The sequence below is a fragment of the Zingiber officinale genome, chromosome 9A, assembly GCF_018446385.1.
Source record: "Zingiber officinale cultivar Zhangliang chromosome 9A, Zo_v1.1, whole genome shotgun sequence".
NCBI classification, from domain to species: Eukaryota; Viridiplantae; Streptophyta; class Magnoliopsida; order Zingiberales; family Zingiberaceae; genus Zingiber; species Zingiber officinale.
The window spans coordinates 69,240,186-69,262,264 of record NC_056002.1 but is presented as its reverse complement, the minus strand read 5'-3'; positions in this window follow the sequence as shown (position 1 = coordinate 69,262,264).

Genomic DNA, 22,079 nt, shown 5'->3' with positions numbered 1-22,079 from the left:
CCCAAAAGTTCATCAGCTACCAATGAATCCTACTAAGTTAATATAACCTAGCCTTAGATGCCAAAGATATAATTGGTTCATTTCCGAAGGTTGCTTTCTCTTAAAGTTAGAAGATGTGTTACTAATTTCCATTTGTTGCATCGTGAGAGTTATTGGATTTATAAATTGTCAACCAACGTACCAGAAAAGATAACTTCCCTCTTTTTCTTGATAACAACATTATTAAAAGAGGCAGAATATCAAGTTCTTTGAATAGTTTAGAAACTGAAAACTAGTTCTTTCTAAACTTGGTACGTAAAGGCAATTACTCAAAATCCATGTTTTATTCTTATCAAAGGATAAATATCTCCCACTGCAACAGCTGCCACTTTTACAGCAGTACCCATGTGGACGGTGTTTTTATTTTCATTTAGTTGTCGGGTTTCCTGGAACCCTGCAATGAATTGCGGACATGATTAATGACATCTGTATCTACACTCCAGGTTCTAGTAGATAACACCACTAAACATGTTTCAACCAATGAATTAAATACACCTATATTGTTCTTAGTTCTAAGAAGACAGTTTACCTTAATGTCCAAGTCTTATTTCCAATCATTACAATTGGGACTACTAAGTCTTTTCTATAGTATAACAATTAGGGAATTGACAAACATTTTAAATCCTAAGAATCACAAAAATATTTGGTCAAGATCAATTCTTTAAAATCCCCATGAATTTTGTATGCCACGATAGTGTGGACGTATACAAAATCAAAGAGGAGATTTTATCCATTAATTTTATTATCTCGTCAACTTTACTTTATGACGAATAAAATTAATAGTTGATCTGTCTTTGATCAAATATTTGGTCAAAACTTTTTGAATTTAAAATAACATTGATTCCTCAAATAATATTATTTAAATTCACCAACACCTCAAACACCGTGAATTTTGCATGCCACGATAGTGTGGACGTATACAAAATTTAAACATTTGTAAGAGGAGGGTTTTACCCATTAATTATCTTGTCAATAAATCTTTATGACAAAATAAAATTACATCAAACAACGTGAATTTTGTATGCCACGATAGTGTGGACATATACAAAATCAAATATTTGTAAGAGGAGTTTTTAACTTTATTATCTTGTCAACCTATTTATTTGACAAATTAATAGTTGGTTTTCTTCGGTCACACAAATAATAGCAGTGACTCCGATAGGGAGGATACTATTAGACGTTCCTAAGTGTATACCATTACTTGACACTAAGTCCATTAATATGATTGTGCCCCTTCCGATGGGGAAGATCACACGCTCTTAATTAACTTCCTATAGTCATCCAAAATGGAAGTTTAAGCTAGTGATCCGCAAACAAGCTCATCCGATATGGAGGAAGGCACTCAGAGCCAACGCGCAAGCTAGTTGATCACTTATAAACCAGTAATGGAGACCGTGGAATTTATTTAAAAAATAAATCCCTCTCCCACTTAGTTATTTAAAGTGAGGAATTTTGACTATGCTAGCCTACTTAGCATGCATACTAACAAGCACACACAACACAGCATAAAAAGTAATAAATAGAAAAACTAATTTTCAACTATTATGACTTTTATCTATTGCTGTCCTTCGTGTGTCGCCAACCCTAGCTACTGCCCTCTTTGGCCACCGCCACCGGGTCTAGTTGTTGCATCCATCTTTCTCCTTGTTCCGCTGCGCCTCTGGTCCTCAAAAGGTTCCATGCCTTGCAAGATTCGATCCACGACATAAATAGAATTTTACATTTTTCGATCCTATATTCCTCGTAGGAATGTACATGTAAACTAGATCGAACATAAAATAAAATTTACATCCATCGATCCTATATTCCATAAAAGAAATGTACATGTAACTAGATCAAAAAATAAAATCTTAATAAAACTAAATACAGCTCCTGCTGTATTTTATAATACAATTATGCACACACAATAAAATGCCCTTGACATGTCCAAGGGTCCAATCACACACACAATATCTATAAGCCATAATAGTTGGATCCTACATCCACAAAGTTAGCACATCCTACTATTATCCTGCCAAAATTATGTATGACATGTGCATAATTAAACTAATACCAAATACACAGAGGCAAAACCCTAGCTCTGATACCAATTGTTGGTTGCTACTCAGAAAGCCTAATGGTTCCACTGTACAAAAATTTTGTACAAAGGTCTAAACCTTTCCTAGCTACCATGTGTTCTTTTAAATTAAACTTGGATCACCTGCGGAACTTAATACGTTTGATCCCAAGTTTAACTTATATGTTCTTTTAGGTTTAGACTTGGATCTCCTACGGAACTTAACACGTTCGATCCAAATCACCTAGGTCATAAAGTTAATTAAATATTAATTTTCAAATTTGACTTCCAGGACTGCATGGTGAGGCACATGGCCTTCTTGGATATGGGAACAACGACCACCGCCTAGACAAAGCCTTTTAAGGAAAGTTAATATTTAATTTCCTTAAATAACTCTAGGTTAACTAAAAAGAATAATCGAAGCACAAGTTCGAAAAAAAAAAAGAACACAACATCGAAAACTAATTCGAAATATAGAATCACATGCCTCTTGTATTTGGTATTTTTACAAAGAAATAAAACTAGTATGATGCGAAAAATAATTACTAGTTATACCTTTCTTTGTGAACTTTTAATGACCTCTTGATCTTCTACTGTATTCCTCTTCTAACCTCGGACATTGTGTGGGCAATGATCTTCCGAGATGAGAACCACCAAGGCACCTTCTTCTTCCTTCCTTCAAGTTTCGGCCAAGCAAAAACTTCCAAAGGATGAAGAACTTTTTCCACCAACCAAGCTCCAAGGGATGCAAGAAACAAGCCTCCTTTCTCTCCTTTTCTCCAAGCTAGATCCAGCCACTTCTATGTCTCCAAGAGGTGATGAAGTCTCGGCCACAAGAAGGAGAAGAGAGAAGGGGAAGGGGAAACTCTAGGGGCCGGCCACACCTAGGAAGAAAAGAGAGGAAGAAAAAGAATAGAGTCGTTCACCATGAAGGCACCTCTACCCCCTCTTTTATAATCCTTGGTCTTGGTAAATAAGGAAATTTAAATAAAAATTTCGTTAATTCCTTTGCTATGAAAAAGAAAAATTATTTTAATTAAAACAATTTTCTTTTTTCAATTACCATGGTCGGCCACCTCTTTCCCCAAAACAAGGAGAGTTTTAATTTAAAACAAAAATTAAAATTTCCTAATTTGTTTCCAAAAATTTCTCCTATAATTTTTATCCCTTTATGATTGGTTAATAAAAAGGAAATTTTATAAATTAAAATCTTTCTTTTAAACATGTGGATAATTTCCAAAAAGGAAAGTTATCTCTAAAAATTAAAATCTCCTTTCAATCTACAAATAAGGAAAGATATTAAATCTTTTCTTAATCTTTTGTAGAAACTAATAAAAAAGAATTTTTAATTTTTAAACTTTCTTTTAAATCATGAACATGATTAAAAGGAAAGTTTTTACCAAAATTAAAATCAACCTTTTAATCTACAAATAAGGAAAGAGATTTAGCTCTTCTCTTAATCTTTTGTAGAATCTTATAAAAGGAAAGATTTAAATTTTTAAACTCTCTTTTAAATCATGTTATCCACATAAGAAAAAAAAATTTTAAAATAAAATTCCTTTTTATTTTAATAGGGCGGACCACGTAAGCTTGAGTTCAAGCTAGGGTCGGCCACATGAATTCACCCATGAACCAAGCCATGGTCGGCCCTAGCTTGGTCTCCAAGTTAGCTTGGTCGACCCCTATAGGATGGGTAAGAAGGTGGGTATAGGTGGGTATAGTACTCTATAATTAAGAGGCTACGATAGGGACCGAGAGGAGGAATTGGTTTTGGTCTCTCGATAAAATTAAGCATCCCGTGTTCGCCCTGAACACACAACTTAATTTTATCAATAATAATTCATTCCACTAGAGAACTATTATTGAACTACCGCAAAAATCTCAAATTACATTTTGGGCTCCTTCATATTATGAGTGTGTTAGTCTTCCTGTGTTTAAGATGTCGAATGTCCATTAATTAAGTGGGTTATTGACAACTCATATAATTAATATCTTAGTCCAAGAGTAGTATCACTCAACCTTATCGTCATGTCGGACTAAGTCCACCTGCAGGGTTTAACATGGCAATCCTTATGAGCTCCTCTTGGGAACGTTCTCAACCTAGATTACTAGGACACAGTTTCCTTCTATAATCAACAACACACACTATAAGTGATATCATTTCCCAACTTATCGGACTTTTTGATTTATCGAACTAAACCTCACCCATTGATAAATTAAAAAAATAAATATCAAATATATGTGCTTGTTATTATATTAAGATTAAGAGCACACACTTCTATAATAACTGAGGTCTTTGTTCCTTTATAAAGTCAGTATAAAAGAAACGACCTCTAATGGTCCTACTCAATATACTCTAAGTGTACTAGTGTAATTATATAGTTAAGATAAACTAATACCTAATTACACTATGACCTTCCAATGGTTTGTTCCTTTCCATCTTGGTCATGAGCTACTGTTTATAATTTATAAGGTACTGATAACATGATCCTCTGTGTGTGACACCACACACCATGTTATCTACAATATAAATTAATTGAACAACTACATTTATCATAAATGTAGACATTTGACCAATGTGATTCTTATTTCTAGATAAATGTTTATACCAAAAGCTAGGCTTTTAGTATACATCCTAACAGTATCAACCTCACCCATGCTAGGGAGTCGAGCCTATACCGTATCACCCGCGTCCTTTTTAAGGCCCAAACTTCCTCAACTTGGACATAGTTGGGGTTTAGATCCTTCTGCAGTGGTCAACCACCCCCTATTAAGGGACCGAGCATATACCGTATCGCTCATGTCCCTTTCAGAGCCCAAACTCCCCTAACTTGGACATAATCGGGGTCAAGATACTTTTGGTTATGATTTCAACCTCACCCCTGCTAGGAGGTCGAGAATATATTGTTTCATCTGCGTCCTTTTCAAGGCCTAAACTCTCCTGACTTAAACATAGTCTGGGTCAAGATCCTTTCAGCTATGATATCAACCTCACACCTATTAGGGGGTCGATCATATACCGTAACATCCATATCCTTTTCATGGTCCAAACTCCTCCGACTTAGACATAGTCTGGGTCGAGATACTTCCGGCTGTGGTATCAACCTCACCCCTACTAGGGGTCAAGCATATACTGTTGGTGCAGTAAGCATCCGACGATCGAACCTCAGTTTTGATAATGGCAAAGGGATTCAAAGTTAAGATTCCTTGTTATCTAACATGGTTAAATAAGGTTTCAGGAAAGTCCTAACTGCGGTTAGGCAAGGGAAAATCCTAAGGGGGGGTAACCTTAGGTCCTAGGGGGTGGTAACCCTAGGTGAAGGAAAATCCTAAGGGGGGGTAACCTTAGGTCCTAGGGGGCGGTAACCCTAGGTGGAGGAAAACCCTAAGGGGCGGCAACCTTAGGTCCTAGGGGGCGGTAACCCTAGGTGGAGGAAAACCCTAAGGGGTGGCAACCTTAGGTCCTAGGGGGCGGTAACCCTAGGTGGAGGAAAACCTTAAGGGGCGGCAACCTTAGGTCCTAGGGGGTGCTAACCCTCGATGGAGAAAAACCCTAGGGGACGGTAACCCTAGGTCCTAGGGGGTGGTAACCCTCGGCGGAAAGTCCAGTCGGTCTGGAGGACTGGACTGGCATCAGGTAATCTCTCCTGAGAGGAGTATGTGAGGACGCGTTCCCCGTAGAGGGAACAGTAGGCGTCGGGTCGACCTAGGGTTTTCGGTTGGAAACCCGAAGTCAGACTCGGACAGTCCGGAGACTGTCTATACTTCATTTATCATATTTATTGTGCTAACTTTGTGTTGCAGGATAGTGTTTGGGACTAACGTATCTTGCAGGTGCAAAGGAGCAACCTAAAGCCTCGGGTGCAAAAGCTGAGCTGGCTGCGAAGCACCATTGGAGGCGCCTTAAAGAAGGCAGAAGGCGCCTTGAGTGAGGTTTAAGGCGCCTTGAATGGATAAAATTCGACCAGGTCAGATTTGATCCACGCGGAAGACCAGGCAGCATGGAGGCGCCTTGAACACCCTTTATAAGGGGGTTTCGACCAGCACTTCAGAACAACGAATACCAAGTGATCTCTCATCAACGTGCTGCTCCAAAAGACACTCCGAAGTGCTGCTACAAGTGCCCGACGACCCGAAGCTCCAGATTTAGCATTTCTTGTTGTCGGTATAATACTTATAGCTTTTAATTGTACTCATAATTGTAATCTTTTAACGAGCTTATAGTTGTTGCCCACCGGAAGCGATCAAGGATCGCGGGCCTTCGAGTAGGAGTCGCCTTAGGTTCTGAACGAAGTAAATCTCTGTGTCCTTCTGTTTGTGTTTGTTTGTTCTTTAATTCCGCTGCTTTAATTACTCTAACGCTGTTTTCGATTCCGATACGTATGAAATAGCCACGAGCGCTATTCCCCCCCCCCCCCCTCTAGCGCTTCTCGATCCAACAATTGGTATCAGAGCGGGATACGCCTTTCGTTTTTCCCTCCAAAACTGTTTTTGATAAATTAATTTTCATCTTTTCACCATTGGTTGGAATTAGCGAAATATTGCATTTTTAAAAATTTGTAGTAATATTTTTTAATAATATTTTAATAATATTTTATTATTTTTTCTCAAAATTCCTGAATTACTATTTTTATTTCTCTCCCGCACTACTAATCTAAGACTAAGTCTTGGAACAAGTTTTATTGTGTTTATTTTGTGAGATTGTCTTTCTAAGATGACCCATCAAGAAGGCTACAACACTGCTCGGCCACCGCTCTTCTCCGGAGATGATTTCGGAGATTGGAAGGGTCGGATGGAGACGTATCTCCAAACTCACTTTGAAGTCTGGATGATCGTCAAAACCGGGCTTCAACTGCCAACTGACGGCGCCGGCAAGCCACTACCGTACGAGAACTGGGACACGAACCTTATCAAAAAGGTAGAAGCAAACGCAAAAGCAATGTATACACTTCAGTGTGGCTTAACGAATAAGGAGCTGAATCGCGCCAGCCCATTCTCAAGCGCCAAGGAGCTGTGGGAGAATCTGATTGAGTTACATGAAGGTATTCCTGATACAAAAATAGGTAAGCATGTTTTAATAAATAAATTATTTGAGCAGACTAATACTAGTCCGGCCGAGGAAGGTGTTGCGTTATTTGTAGGAACAAGCAAGACGAAGAAAGCACTGAAGGCAACATGGTCCGAGTCATCAGATGAATCCGAATCGGACGAAGAAGAGCAAGCGAGCCTTCTCGCTCTACCAGTACTAGCACATGTTGTTGAAACCGAGTCCGAGTTCGAGCCCGATTCAGAAACCGAGAGCGAATCAGACACCGAGTCCGAGTGAAGCCACGGATCCGTATCCGTTTCTGAAGGACCCAAAACCACTGTAAGTGCTCTAATTTCAAGTATTAGCTTAGATGATTCAGAAAATTTAATTCCTTACTTATTAAAGAAGTTGGCTAAATCCAACGTTCGGGTTAAGTCGCTCCAAAAGGAGGTAACAGCCCTTAAGGAAGCGACTGACTTGAGTGCTTTAACTGAGCCAGTTCAAATTGGAAATTCGACTCAAGTCCAACAACTTGAGGAAGAAAATTCTAATTTGAAAACTCAAATTAAAGAACTCAAAGACACGTTGGAACGGTTCACCTTGGGTTCCAAGAATTTGGATCTAATTCTTGGAAAACAACGAGCCATTTACAACAAATCTGGACTTGGATTTAAGACCAAAACAAAATATAAATCATATATGTCTCTAGTTAATAGAAATAATAGAAACATAATTCAAGCATGGGTCCCCAAGTCCAAATTGATTAATCAAGTTGGACTTGGTCAATATTGGATCCCGAAGGATCAAATATACTACCTCGATAGGCCATATCGAGGCTATGATTCAGGGGGAGTTAACAGAAAAACCATTAAAATTATTCGAAATTAAATTAAAAATTAAAAATGTAAAATTAAATTAAATTTTAAATTAAATTAAAAAATCGAAATTAAATTAAATTTAAATCTCAAAATTTGAAAGTAAATTAAAATTCAAAATTCAAAATTCGAACTTAAATCAAAATTCAATTAAAATCAAATAAAAATTTAGAAGGAGGATCCAGAATAGCTGGCACCCCTAACTAAACTACCCGACTGGGTAACTGAACTTAATCTACCCGAAATGGGTAAACAAGAGTAGACTACCCGGCAGGGTAATTAAGGTTAGAAAAAATGGGCTAGGTTTAACTTGACCCACAGTACTGGTGAAGTTTTTGGATGATAGTACGTTAGGGAAGCTTGGGCATCGCATGTCTAGGAAGATATGACTTCGACCTGGTGCATTTGGCCAAGTGGAACTGACCGAAGCTACCCTTAAATGGATCGTAACTAGTTAGACCAAGGTTTAGTATTAAGCTCAATGGGTAGGACTATTTGGAAAACCTCGAAGACATGGTTACTTTAATGAGTTCCTTGTGACTCACCATAGCCCAGAAGTTTATCCAAAGAATGCTTACTTGTTGAACCCAAAGCCAAACCTGAATCTAACACAAAGTTAAACCTTACCCTAAAATTCAACCATAATTCATCTCACAACAATTATAGGGTTCCCTGATTGAAAATTTAAATCGGGTGAGATGACTAAGAAATTAAAATTGACTTAAACTTAATTTCGAAATGATTTTTAAAACAATAATTTCAAAACTATTTAAAAATCTTTTCAAAATCAATTTCTAAATTATTTGAAAATTCTTTTCAAAATCTTTTCAAAATCAATTTCAAAATTATTTAAAAATTTTTTCAAAATTATTTAAAAATCAACTTCAAAATTATTTTAAAAATCTTTTCAAAATCAATTTCAAAACTATTTAAAAATCTTTTCAAAATTATTCAAAAATCTTTTCAAAATTATTTAAAAATCAATTTCAAAATTATTTAAAAATCTTTTCAAAATTATTTAAAAATCTTTTCAAAATTATTTAAAAATCAATTTCAAAATTATTTGAAAATTCTTTTCAAAATCTTTTCAAAATCAATTTCAAAATTTTTTAAAAATCTTTTCAAAATTATTTAAAAATCATTTTCAAAATTATTTAAAAATCAATTTCAAAATTATTTTAAAATTCTTTTAAAAATCTTTTCAAAATAAATTTCAAAATTATTTGAAAATTCTTTTCAAAATCTTATCAAAAACAATTCCAAAATTATTTAAAAAACTTTTCAAAATTATTTGAAAATTTTTTCAAAATCTTTTAAAAATCATTTTCAAAATTATTTAAAAACAATTTCAAAATTATTTTAAAATCTTTTCAAAATCGTTTAAAAATCAATTTCAAAATTATTTGAAAATTCTTTTCAAAATCTTTTAAAAACAATTTCAGAATTATTTAAAAATCTTTTCAAAATTATTTGAAAATTCTTTTCAAAATCTTTTAAAAATCAATTTCAAAATTATTTGAAAGTTTTTTCAAAATCTTTTCAAAAACAATTTCAAAATTATTTAAAAATCAATTTCAAAATTATTTAAAAATCTTTTCAAAATTATTTAAAAATCTTTTCAAAATCAATTTCAAAATTATTTTAAAATAATTTCAAAATTATTTTAAAATCTTTTCAAAATCAATTTCAAAATTATTTAAAAATAATTTCAAAATTATTTAAAAATCTTTTCAAAATCAATTTCAAAATTATTTGAAAATTCTTTTCAAAATCTTTTCATAATCAATTTCAAAATTATTTTAAAAAAATTTTAAAAATCTTTTCAAAATCATTTCAAAATATTTAAAACTTTTCAAAATTATTTAAAAATTATTTCAAAATCATTTTCAAAATTATTTAAAAACAATTTCAAAATTATTTAAAAATCTTTTCAAAATTATTTAAAAATATTCCCAAAATTATTTAAAAATCTTTTCAAAATCATTTCAAAATCTTTAAAACTAAATTTCAAAATTCTTTTAAATTTATTTGAAAAATCTTTTCAAAATCATTTCAAAATATTTAAAACTTAATTTCAAAATTCTTTTAAATTTATTTGAAAAATATTTTCAAAATCATTTCAAAATCTTTAAAACTTAATTTCAAAATTCTTTTAAATTTATTTCAAAATATTTTCAAAATTATTTAAAAATCAATTTCAAAATTATTTTTAAAATCTTTTCAAAATTATTTGAAAATTCTTTTCAAAAACTTTTCAAAATCAATTTCAAAATCTTTTCAAAATCAATTTCAAAATTATTTTAAAATTCTTTTAAAAATATTTTGAAAATCAATTTCAAAATTATTTGAAAAATCTTTTCAAAATCATTTTCAAAATTATTTGAAAATCATTTTTAAAATTATTTTAAAAATCTTTTAAAAATCTTTTCAAAATCAATTTGAAAATCTTTTAAAAATCAATTTCAAAATTATTTGAAAATTCTTTTCAAAATCTTTTCGAAATCATTTTCAAAATTATTTAAAAATCATTTTCAAAATTATTTTAAAAATCTTTCAAAAATCTTTTCAAAATCAATTTCAAAATCTTTTAAAAATCGATTTCAAAATTATTTGAAAATTCTGTTGAAAATCTTTTCAAAATTATTTAAAAATCATTTTCAAAATTATTTAAAAATCTTTTCAAAATTATTTAAAAATATTTTCAAAATCAATTTTGCTTTCAAAATTATGATTTCACCTAAAAGTATCTCTCAAACTAAAGAAAGAATTTTGCTTTCAAAATTATGATTTCACCTATCTAAAAGTCTTACAAGAAAAACTAAGTGTTTATCAAAAGTAAATTAAAAGATTGGAAGATAAGATTGAAAATTATCTTTGAAAGTTAAGCTAAGGCCCAGATTTTCTTCACTCTCTTGGGTATTTTGATATATGGCAAAGGGGGAGAGTAGGAAGAAATTCAAAGAATATTATAAAATTTATCAAACGAAAATTTTGATGTGAATGTGCCTATGCTTTATTTATGCCTGTGCATTGCATTTTTACTTAACTTTGAATTTCGGTTGCCATAATCAAAAAGGGGGAGATTGTTGGTGCAGTAAGCATCCGACGATCGAACCTCAGTTTTGATAATGGCAAAGGGATTCAAAGTTAAGATTCCTTGTTATCTAACGTGGTTAAATAAGGTTTCAGGAAAGTCCTAACTGCGGTTAGGCAAGGGAAAATCCTAAGGGGGGGTAACCTTAGGTCCTAGGGGGTGGTAACCCTAGGTGAAGGAATATCCTAAGGGGGGGTAACCTTAGGTCCTAGGGGGCGGTAACCCTAGGTGAAGGAAAATCCTAAGGGGGGGCAACCTTAGGTCCTAGGAGCGGTAACCCTAGGTGGAGGAAAACCCTAAGGGGCGGCAACCTTAGGTCCTAGGGGGCGGTAACCCTAGGTGGAGGAAAACCCTAAGGGGCAGCAACCTTAGGTCCTAGGGGGTGGTAACCCTAGGTGGAGAAAAACCCTAGGGGACGGTAACCCTAGGTCTTAGGGGGTGGTAACCCTAGGCGGAAAGTCCAGTCGGTCTGGAGGACTGGACTGGCATCAGGTAATCTCTCCTGAGGGGAGTAGGTGAGGACGCGTTCCCCATAGAGGGAACAGTAGGCGTCGGGTCGACCTAGAGTTTTCGGTTGGAAATCCGAAGTCAGACTCGGACAGTCCGGAGACTGTCTATAATTCATTTATCATATTTATTGTGCTAACTTTGTGTTGCAGGATAGTGTTTGGGACTAACATATCTTGCAGGTGCAAAGGAGCAACCTAAAGCCTCGGATGAACAGTGTCCGAGGCGCCTCCATGAAGCTTGGAGGCACCTCGGGTGCAAAAGCTGAGCTGGCTGCGAAGCACCATTGGAGGCACCTTGAAGAAGGCAGAAGGCGCCTTGGAAGGCGCCTTGAGTGAGGTTTAAGGCGCCTTGAATGGATGAAATTCGACCAGGTCAGATTTGATCCACACGGAAGACTAGGCAGCATGGAGGTGCCTTGAACAGCCTTCAAGGCACCTTGAACACCCTTTATAAGGGGGTTTCGACCAGCACTTCAGAACAACGAATACCAAGTGATCTCTCATCAACGTGCTGCTCCAAAAGACACTCCGAAGTGCTGCTACAAGTGCCCGACGATCCGAAGCTCCAGATTTAGCATTTCTTGTTGTCGGTATAATACTTATAGCTTTTAATTATACTCATAATTGTAATCTTTTAACGAGCTTATAGTTGTTGCCCACCGGAAGCGATCAAGGATCGCGGGCCTTCGAGTAGGAGTCGCCTTAGGCTCTGAACGAAGTAAATCTCTGTGTCCTTCTGTTTATGTTTGTTTGTTCTTTAATTCCGCTGCTTTAATTACTCTAACGCTGTTTTCGATTCCGATACGTACGAAATAGCCACGAGCGCTATTCCCCCCCCCCCTCTAGCGCTTCTCGATCCAACAAGAAGGTGATCCTAGGGGTAATGCTTCTGACGAGCAATCCCCTACACTTACTTCTTATCTGAGCGATCCTAGGGGTAATGCTTCCGATGAACAATCCCCTACGCATATATCATCGTTCTCAATCTGAAATAATTCACATGAACTAGCATCCACTCCCATGTCCAAAACATCTTCCGAAAATACAGAAAATACATCACCCTGACCAGCTTCATTAAAATCTGAATCTGACTCAATTTCTGAAAAGAAATCCATACCATCCAGCTCCTCTGAAATATCCATACTAAGAATAGAATGGTCTTCCCTAAGATGCTTCATAGCATCAAAAATGTTGAATTGGACCACTGTAACTCCTATTTCCATAGAAAGTGTGCCCGCATGAACATCAATCTTTGTCCTTGCAGTCTTCAAGAATAGTCTTCCAAGAATAAGTGGAGATCTATTGGCCAGATAGTCTCCTTCCATGTCAAGGATATAAAGGTCTGCAGGAAAAATGAGTTCTCTCACCTTTACCAATACATCTTCAATGACTCCAGCTGGATGAGTCTTGTTGGGTGCTACTTGGAATACCATTCTGTTTTCCCTGTACAAAAATTTGTACAAGCACGAAACTTTTCCTAGCAACCCATGTGCTCTTCAGAAGTTAAACTTGGATTAGAAATGAAACTTAACATTTTTACTCCAAGTTCGTTCTTCAAAGTTAAACTTGGATTGGAAACGAAACTTAACATTTTTACTCCAAGTTCAACCCTTGTGTTCTTCAAAAGTTAAATCATATTATAGAACTTGATTAAATATCTAATTCAAGGATTGACTTCTAGGTCGTTGGTGAGGCACTAGGCCTTCTTGGTTATGGGATCATCTACTACTTCCTAAACAAGGCCTTTCAAAGAAATTGAATATTTAAACTTCTTACAGTAACCTTTAGGTTTAACTACAGAGACCTCAATCAAAGCACAAGATCGAAACACAAAATTGAATCATAAAAATGAAAACACAAAATCGCTAGCCTCTTGTGTTGGTATTTCAAGATCCATACAAAGAAAAACTAAACTAGTTCATCGCGGAAACAATTAACTAGTTATACCTTTCTTTGTAACTTAAAGACCTCTTGATCTTCTACTGTATTCCTCTCCTCCTCTTGGACGTCATGTGGGTGATGATCTACCTATTTGAGTGTATACTAAAAGCCTAGCTTTTGTATAAACATTTATAAGAATCACATTGGTCAGGTGTCTACATTTATATATACTAAATGTAGATGTTCAATTAATTTATATTGTAGATAACATAGTGTGTGGTGTCACACACAGAAGATCGTGTTATCGGTTCTTTATAAATTAAAAATAGTAGCTCACGACCAAGATGGAAAGGAACAAACCATTGGAAGGTCGTAGTGTAATTAGATATTAGTTTATCTTAACTATATAATTACACTAGTACACTTAGAGTGTATTGAGCAGGACCATTTAGGGGTCGTTTCTTTTATACTGACTTTATAAAGGAACAAAGACCTCAGTTATTATGGAAGTGTGTGCTCTTAATCCTAATATAATAACAAGCACATATATTTGATGTTTATTTCTTTAATTTATCAATGGGTGAGATTTAGTTCGATAAATCAATAAGCCTGATAAGTTGGGAAATGATATCACTTATAGTGTGTGTTGTTGATTATAGAAGGAAATTGTGTACTAGTGATCTAGGTTGATAATGTACCCAAGAGGAGCTCATAAGGATTGTCATATTAAACCCTGCAGGTGGACTTAGTCCAACATGATGATAAGGTTGAGTGGTACTACTCTTGGACTAAGATATTAATTAAATGAGTTGTCAGTAACTCACTTAATTAGTGGACATTCGACATCTTAAACACAGGGAGACTAACACACTCATAATAAGAAGGAGCCCAAAAATGTAATTTGGTATTGGTGCGGTAGTTCAATAATAGTTCTTTAGTGGAATGAATTATTATTTATGGAATTAAGTTGTGTGTTCGGGGCGAACACGGGAAGCTTAATTTCATCGGGAGACCAAAACCAATTCCTCCTCTCGGTCCCTATCGTAGCCTCTTGTATATAGAGATTTATACTCACCACATACCCACCTTCTTACCCAACCAATAGGGGTCGGCCAAGCTAAGCTTGAAGCTCAAGCTTAGGGTCGGCCAAGCCTAAAGGTTGAGCCTTAAGGTGGTCGGCCAATAGCTTGGAGCCCAAGCTTAGGTGGCCGGCCACATCATATTAAAAAGAGATTTTTATTAAAATTATTTTTTATGTAGATATCATGGTTTTAAAAGAGAGTTTGAAATTTAAATCTTTCCTTTTCTACAAAAGATTAAGAAAAGATTTGAAATCTTTCCTTATTTGTAGATTGAAAGGTAGATTTTAATTTTGAGAAAACCTTCATTTTTTTAACCATGTTCATGATTTAAAAGAGAGTTTAAAAATTATATATTCTCTTTTATAAGTTTCTACAAAAGATTAAGAAAAGATTTGATATCTTTCCTTATTTGTAGATTGAAAGGAGATTTTAATTTTTAGAGATAACTTTCCTTTTTGGAAATCATCCACATGTTTAAAAGAAAGCTTTTAATTTATAAATTTCCTTTTTATAAACCATCATGAAGGGAAAAATTATTGGAGAAATTTTTATAAATTTCTGGAAGCAAATAAGGAAGTTTTAATTTGTGTTTAAAATTTTATTTGCTTGGAGATTTTAATGTGGCCGACCATTGTAATTGGAAAAGGGAATTTAATTTTAATTAATTAAAATTTTCATTTTCATGGAAAAATAATTAAGGAAGTATTTATTTAAATTTCCTTATTTGCCAAGACCAAAGATTATAAAAGAGAGGGTAGAGGTGCCTTCATGGTGAACGACTCTATTTCTTTTTCTCTCCCTCTCTTCCTTGGTGTGGTCGACCAACATCTCTTTCTCTTTTCTCTTCTCTCCACTTTGTGGTCGAACCGCATCTCTTCCTTCGAGTCCTTGTGGTGGCCGGATCTTGCTTGGAGAAGAAGAAGAGAAAAGGAGGCGATATTTCTAGCATCCCTTGGAGCTTGGTGGTGGCCGAACCTCTTCATCTTTGGAGGAGTTTTTGGTGGCCGAAACCTAGAAGGAAGAAGAAGGTGCTTGGTGGTTCTCATCTCGGAAGATCGTTGCCCACACGACGTCCGAGGTTAGAAGAGGAATACGGTAGAAGATTAAGAGGTTATTTTGCTTACAAAGAAAGGTATAACTAGTAATTGTTTTCCGCATCATACTAGTTTTCTTTGTATAGTTATTTATGGAAATACCAAACACAAGAGGCATATGATTCTAGAGTTTTCGAAATAGTTTTTTTTTGAGTTTGTGTTTTCTTCTTTTTCGAATTTGTGATTCGATTGTTCTTTTTGGTTAACCTAGAGTTATTTAAGGAAATAAATATTAGCTTTCCTTAAAAGGCTTTGCCTAGGCGGTGGTGGTTGCTTCCATATCCAAGAAGGCCATGTGCCTCGCCATGCAGTCCTGGAAGCCAATTTTGGAAATTAATATTTATGGAATTAATAACTTAGGTAGATTTGAATCAATAGTGTTAAGTTCCGCTTGCGATTCAAATCTAAACCATTAAAAACAGATAAGTTAAATTTGGAATCAATGATGTTAAGTTTCGACTGTGATTCCTAATTTAACTTCTAAATAACACAATAGGTTATTTAAGGAAAGGTTTGACACTTGTACAAGAATTTTTTTATACGGTAGAACTGATACGTTTTCCTTGGACTAACTAACAATTGGTATCAGAGCTAGGGTTTGCCTCTGTGTGTTTGGTTTTCAAATAGGTTATGCACATGCCATACATAATTTAGGCAGGATAATAGTAGGTTGTGCTAACTTTGTGGTTGCAGGCTCCAACTATTATGACATATTTTTATTGTGTGTGATTGGATCTTTGGACATGTCAAGGGCATTTAATTGTGTGTGCATGATTATAAAATTAAATACAGCAGGAGCTGTATTAGTTATTAGGATTTTACTTTTTTTTTTGTTCGATCTAGAATACATGTACATTCCATTTATGGAATATAGGATCGATATATGTAAAATTCTATATTTGTCATGGATCGGATTCTTGCGAGGCGTGGTACTTATGGAGCACCAGAGGCGCAGCGGAATAAGAAGCAAGATGGATGCGACGACTTGACCCGATGGCGGTGGCTAAAGAAGGCAGCAGCTAGGGTTGGAGCACAAAGAGGACAGTGATGAAAATGCCATAATAGTTGGAAAATAATTTCCATATTTATTACTTTTATTTACTGTGATGTGTGTGTATGCATGTGATGTATGCTCGGATAGTTTAAAATTCCTCACTTTAAATAACTAAGTGGGAGAGGGATTAGTATATTAATCCCACGGTCTCCATTACTGGTTTGTAAGTGATGCAACAAGCTTGCGTGTTGGCTCTGAGTGCCTCCCTCCACAACGGATGAGTTTGTTTGCGGATCACTAGATCAAACTTCCTTAATGGATGATTATAGGAAGTTATTTAGTATGTGTGTGATCTTCTCCAACTGAAGGGGCACAATTCTATTTAATGGACTTAGTATCAAGTAATGGTATACACTTAGACACATTTAATGGTATCCTCCCCAACGGAGTCACTACTATCACTTGTGTGACCAAAGGGAAACCAACTATTAATTTGTCATAAAACTAGGGTGACAAGATAATAAAATTAATGGGTTAAAACCCCTCTTACAAATGATTGATTTTGTATACGTCGACACTAACGTGGCATACAAAATTAACGGTGTTTGAGATAATTTTATTTGTCATACAGTTAGGTTGACAAGATAGTTAATGGGTAAAATCATCCTCTTACAAATGATGATTTTGTATACGTCCACACTAACGTGGCATATAAAATTCACGGTGTTTTGAGGTGTTGGTAAATTTAAATAGTATTGTTTGAGGAATCAATATTATTTTAAATTTAGAGTCTTCACCATATATTTGATCAAAGACAGACCAACCATTATTTTTATTTATCATAGGTTGACAAGATAATAAAATTAATGGATGAAATCTCTTTTTAGAATTTGTATACGTCCACACTAATGTGGCATACAAAATTCACGGGGATTTTAAGATGTTGGTCTTGACCAAATATTTTTGTGATTCTTAGGATTTAAAATGTTAGTCAATCCCCTAGTTGTTATACTATAGAATAGACTTAGTAGTCCCAATTGTAATGATTGGAAAACTTGGACATTAAGGTAGACTGTCCTCTCAGAACTGAGAACAATAACAGTGTATTTTATTAGTTGTTGAAACATATTTAGTGGTGTTATCTACCGGTACCTGGTGTGTAGATACATGAACCACTGATTATGTCTACAATTCATTGCAGGGGTTCCAGAAAATCTGACAACTATATAAATCACCGTCCACATGGGCACTGCTGTAAAAGTAGCAGCTGTTGCAGTGGGAGATGTTTATCCTTTGATAGGAATAAAATATGGATTATTAGAAATTGTCTTTATGTACTAAGTTTAGAAAGAACCTGATTTCAGTTTCTAAACTATTAAAGAATAGATATTCTGTCTGTTTTGATAACAAACTTGTTATCAAGAAAAATAGGGAAGTTATCTGTTCTGGTACGTTGGCTGACAATTTATAATCCAATAACTCCTACGATGCAATAAATGGAAATTAATAACACATTTTCTAACTTTAAGACAAAGTAACCTTCGGAAATGAACCAATCATATTTTTGGCATCCAAGGCTAGGTTATAAAGGATAATAACCAATGAACTCTTAGGTTCATTGGTAGTGGAAATCTTTCCAACCTGCGAGTCTTATTTGGAAGGAAAAATAACCGAGAAGCTTTTAAGTCTAAGGGATATGGAGCCAAAGATATAATGGAATTGGTTCATTCTGATTTGTGTGGTCCTATGACTATCCAGATAAGAGGTATTTTCGAATAGTTTATCTATTTTATAGACAACTATTCGAGACACAAATAGATTTACTTGATACACCGCAAGTCTAAGTGCTTTGATTAGTTCAAAGAGTACGAGGCTGATGCAGAGAAATGTCAAAGTAAAAATATCGAGACACTACGGTGAGATCGTAGTAGCAAATACCTCTAGGGAGAATTAGGAGTCACTTATCAGAAGTAGGGATTCAATCCCAACTAACTGCACTTGGTACATCCCAACAGAATGGTGTAGTAGAAAGAAGGTATAATGCTCTTATGGAATAATTAGAATGATGATGAGTTATTTAGAAAATTACCAAATTTATTTTAAGGATATACACTGAAAACGGAAGTGAACATAGTACCTTCTAAGTCAGAACTCTCTACTCCCACAGAATTACAGAATGGGCGTAAGCCTAGTCTAAAGCATATTCGGATTTGGGTGGTCTAGCACGTGAGAGACACTGAAAAGTTGGACATGAGTTCACTTGTTTGTGAGTCATCCTAGAAAAACAAAAAGAGGTTTATAGTCCTTAAAATCGGAAGGTCATTGTCGGCACCAATACTCGATTTTAGAAAAGGACTATACTATGAACTATAAGTCCATAAGTAAATTTGTTCTTAAGAAAATAATAAAGGATATGTCTAATCTAGTACCAACTGTACAAGATGAAATATCACAATAAACTACAACACGTATCACAATTGATACACAAACTGTGTCTCGTCGTAGTGGGAGGGTTGTGAGGCAACTTGTAAGATTCATGTTTTTGGGAGAATCTTCGGACTTGATCCCGAGTAAATATGAACCTGATCCCCAGACATATGACGAAGCACTCCAAGATAAAGATGTAGCATCTTTGCAAAAAACAATGAATACAGAATTAGAATATATGTATTCTAATAAAGTCTGGGAGCTTGTAGAATCACCAAATGGTGTAAAAACCATTAAGTGAAAATAATTCTACAATAGGAAAAGAGGGATAGACAGGAAGGTAGAAACTTTAAAAGCAAAGCTTGTTGGAAAAGGAAACTTTTTACCGGTAGCCATGCTTAAGTCTATCCGGATTCTTTTATCTATTATGAGATTTGATAAGTGGATGACAAGACAGTTTTCCTTTATGGAAGTCTTGAAGAATGCATCCATATAAAGCAACCAGAGAGGTTCATTACAAAAGGCAAAGAGCATCTAGTATATAAGCTCAATCAGTCTATGGACTGAAGTAAAGCTTCAAGGTCTTGGAACATTCGATTTAATAAAGTAATCCGGACCTATGGATTTATTTAATAATCGAATGAGTCTTGTGTATACAAGAAGTGTGATGGAAACGTGGTGGTATTTCTTGTACTATACGTAGATAACATTTTTGGTAGTTGGAAACAATATCAAAGTGTTGTCAGAAGTAAGGGTATGGTTGTCCAAACAATTCGATATAAAGAACTTAGGAGAATGTGCACACATTCTTGGGATCAAAGACATAAGGGATCGCAAGAAAAGAATGTTGTGCTTATCCCGAGCTTAATCCTTGCTCGTTTAGCATGCAGAACTCCAAGAAAGGTTTCTTACCTTTTAGGCATAGAGTAGCTTTATCTAAAGAGATGTCTTCGAAGACATCAAAGGAGATAAAGGACATGAAGGCAGTTCATTATGCTTCGGCTGTGGGAAGCCTAATGTATGCAATGCTGTGTACGAGACTGGATATCTGTTTTGCCGTGGGCATGGTTAGCAGACATCAAAGTAACCCTGGACAAGGGCATTGGTCTGCGGTAAAGCATATATTGAAGTACCTTAGAGGCACTAGAGATTATATGCTAGTTTACAAGACAGATAATTTGGTCCCTGTAGGTTGCACGGATTTTGACCTCCAATCAGATAGGGATAATAGTAAGTCGACCTCAGGGTTTTGTGTTTACTTTAGGAGGAAAAGTCATAACTATGGAAGAATGATAACCAAAAGAGCTTTTTCGGACTCAACCATAGAAGTTGAGTAAGTGGCAGCCTCTGAGGCAGTTATAGAAGCTAAATGACTCAGTAACCTCAAGATGGACTTAGATATGATTTCTGGTTTGTCCAAAGATTATTATAATTTATTGTAATAATGGTGGTGCAGTAGCAAACTCGAAGAAATCATGAGTCTATAAGGCAAGTAAACATAAAAGAGTGCAAGTACCACCCAATACGAGAAATCATAGAAACGAGGAGAAGTTGTTGCCGCCTAGACTACATCAAAAGATAACCTATAGATCCTTTTACTAAGGCCCTTAAGGCAAGAGCTTTTGATGGGCATGTTGAATGGATGGAAATCAGATGTATGGCAGCATTTATGGCAGCATAGTCTTTTAGTATAAGTGGGAGATTATTGGAGTGTATACTAAAAGCCTAGCTTTTGTATAAACATTTATAAGAATCACATTGGTCAAGTGTCTACATTTATATATACTAAATGTAGATGTTCAATTAATTTATATTGTAGATAACATAGTGTGTGGTGTCACACACAGAAGATCGTGTTATCGGTTCTTTATAAATTAAAAATAGTAGCTCACGACCAAGATGGAAAGGAACAAACCATTGGAAGGTCGTAGTGTAATTAGGTATTAGTTTATCTTAACTATATAATTACACTAGTACACTTAGAGTGTATTGAGCAGGACCATTTAGGGGTCGTTTCTTTTATACTGACTTTATAAAGGAACAAAGACCTCAATTATTATGGAAGCGTGTGCTTTAATCCTAATATAATAACAAGCACATATATTTGATGTTTATTTCTTTAATTTATCAATGGGTGAGATTTAGTTCGATAAATCAATAAGCCTGATAGTTGGGAAATGATATCACTTATAGTGTGTGTTGTTGATTATAGAAGGAAACTATTTCCTAGTGATCTAGGTTGATAATGTTAGGATCGTCGTACTCGGCTAGAGAGGGGGGTGTGAATAGCCGACCCCAAATTGCTCGTTTCTTCCTACGATTAGGGTTAGCGCAGCGGAAATAACTAAATAGAAACGCAAAAAGGAAAGATCAAACCTCAAACTCGAACTCGATGATGTAACGAGGTTCGGAGATGAAACTCCTACTCCTCGGCGTGTCCGTAAGGTGGACGAAGCCTATCAATCCGTCGGTGGATGAGTCCCCGGAAAACCGGCTAATAAGAACTCCTTCTGGGTGGAGAAACCTCGCCACAATCTTTGCAACAGCAAGCAGAAGTACAAGTACAGCAAGAAGCTAAGAACATAAATGTAACAACACTAGCTTGCCTTCTTTTCTTCGACTGGATGAAGCAGCAGCTTCACAAGACGCCTACAACAGCAGGAACCAGCCGATGAAGCTCACACAAAGCTTCAAGCAGAAGCGAGCTCAGCAAAGCTCAAATCACAGCAGTAGAAACCTGGAAGAACTTGCAGAAGCAAGAGAGACAGCCTGTAGAGTCGCTCGACCCTTTATATAGCTGAACCTGCAAACCTGTGAAGGCAGAAGAAGACACAGAAGACCGAGATCTAGCCGTTGTCACTCACAACGGCTAGTCCTGGACCGATCAGGCTCCAACCTGATCGGTCCACACTGTCCCTGATCGGTCTTGGGGACCGATCAGGCTATGTGCTGATCGGTCCAGGAGGAGTCTGATCGGTCCCTGGACCGATCAGCCTTTC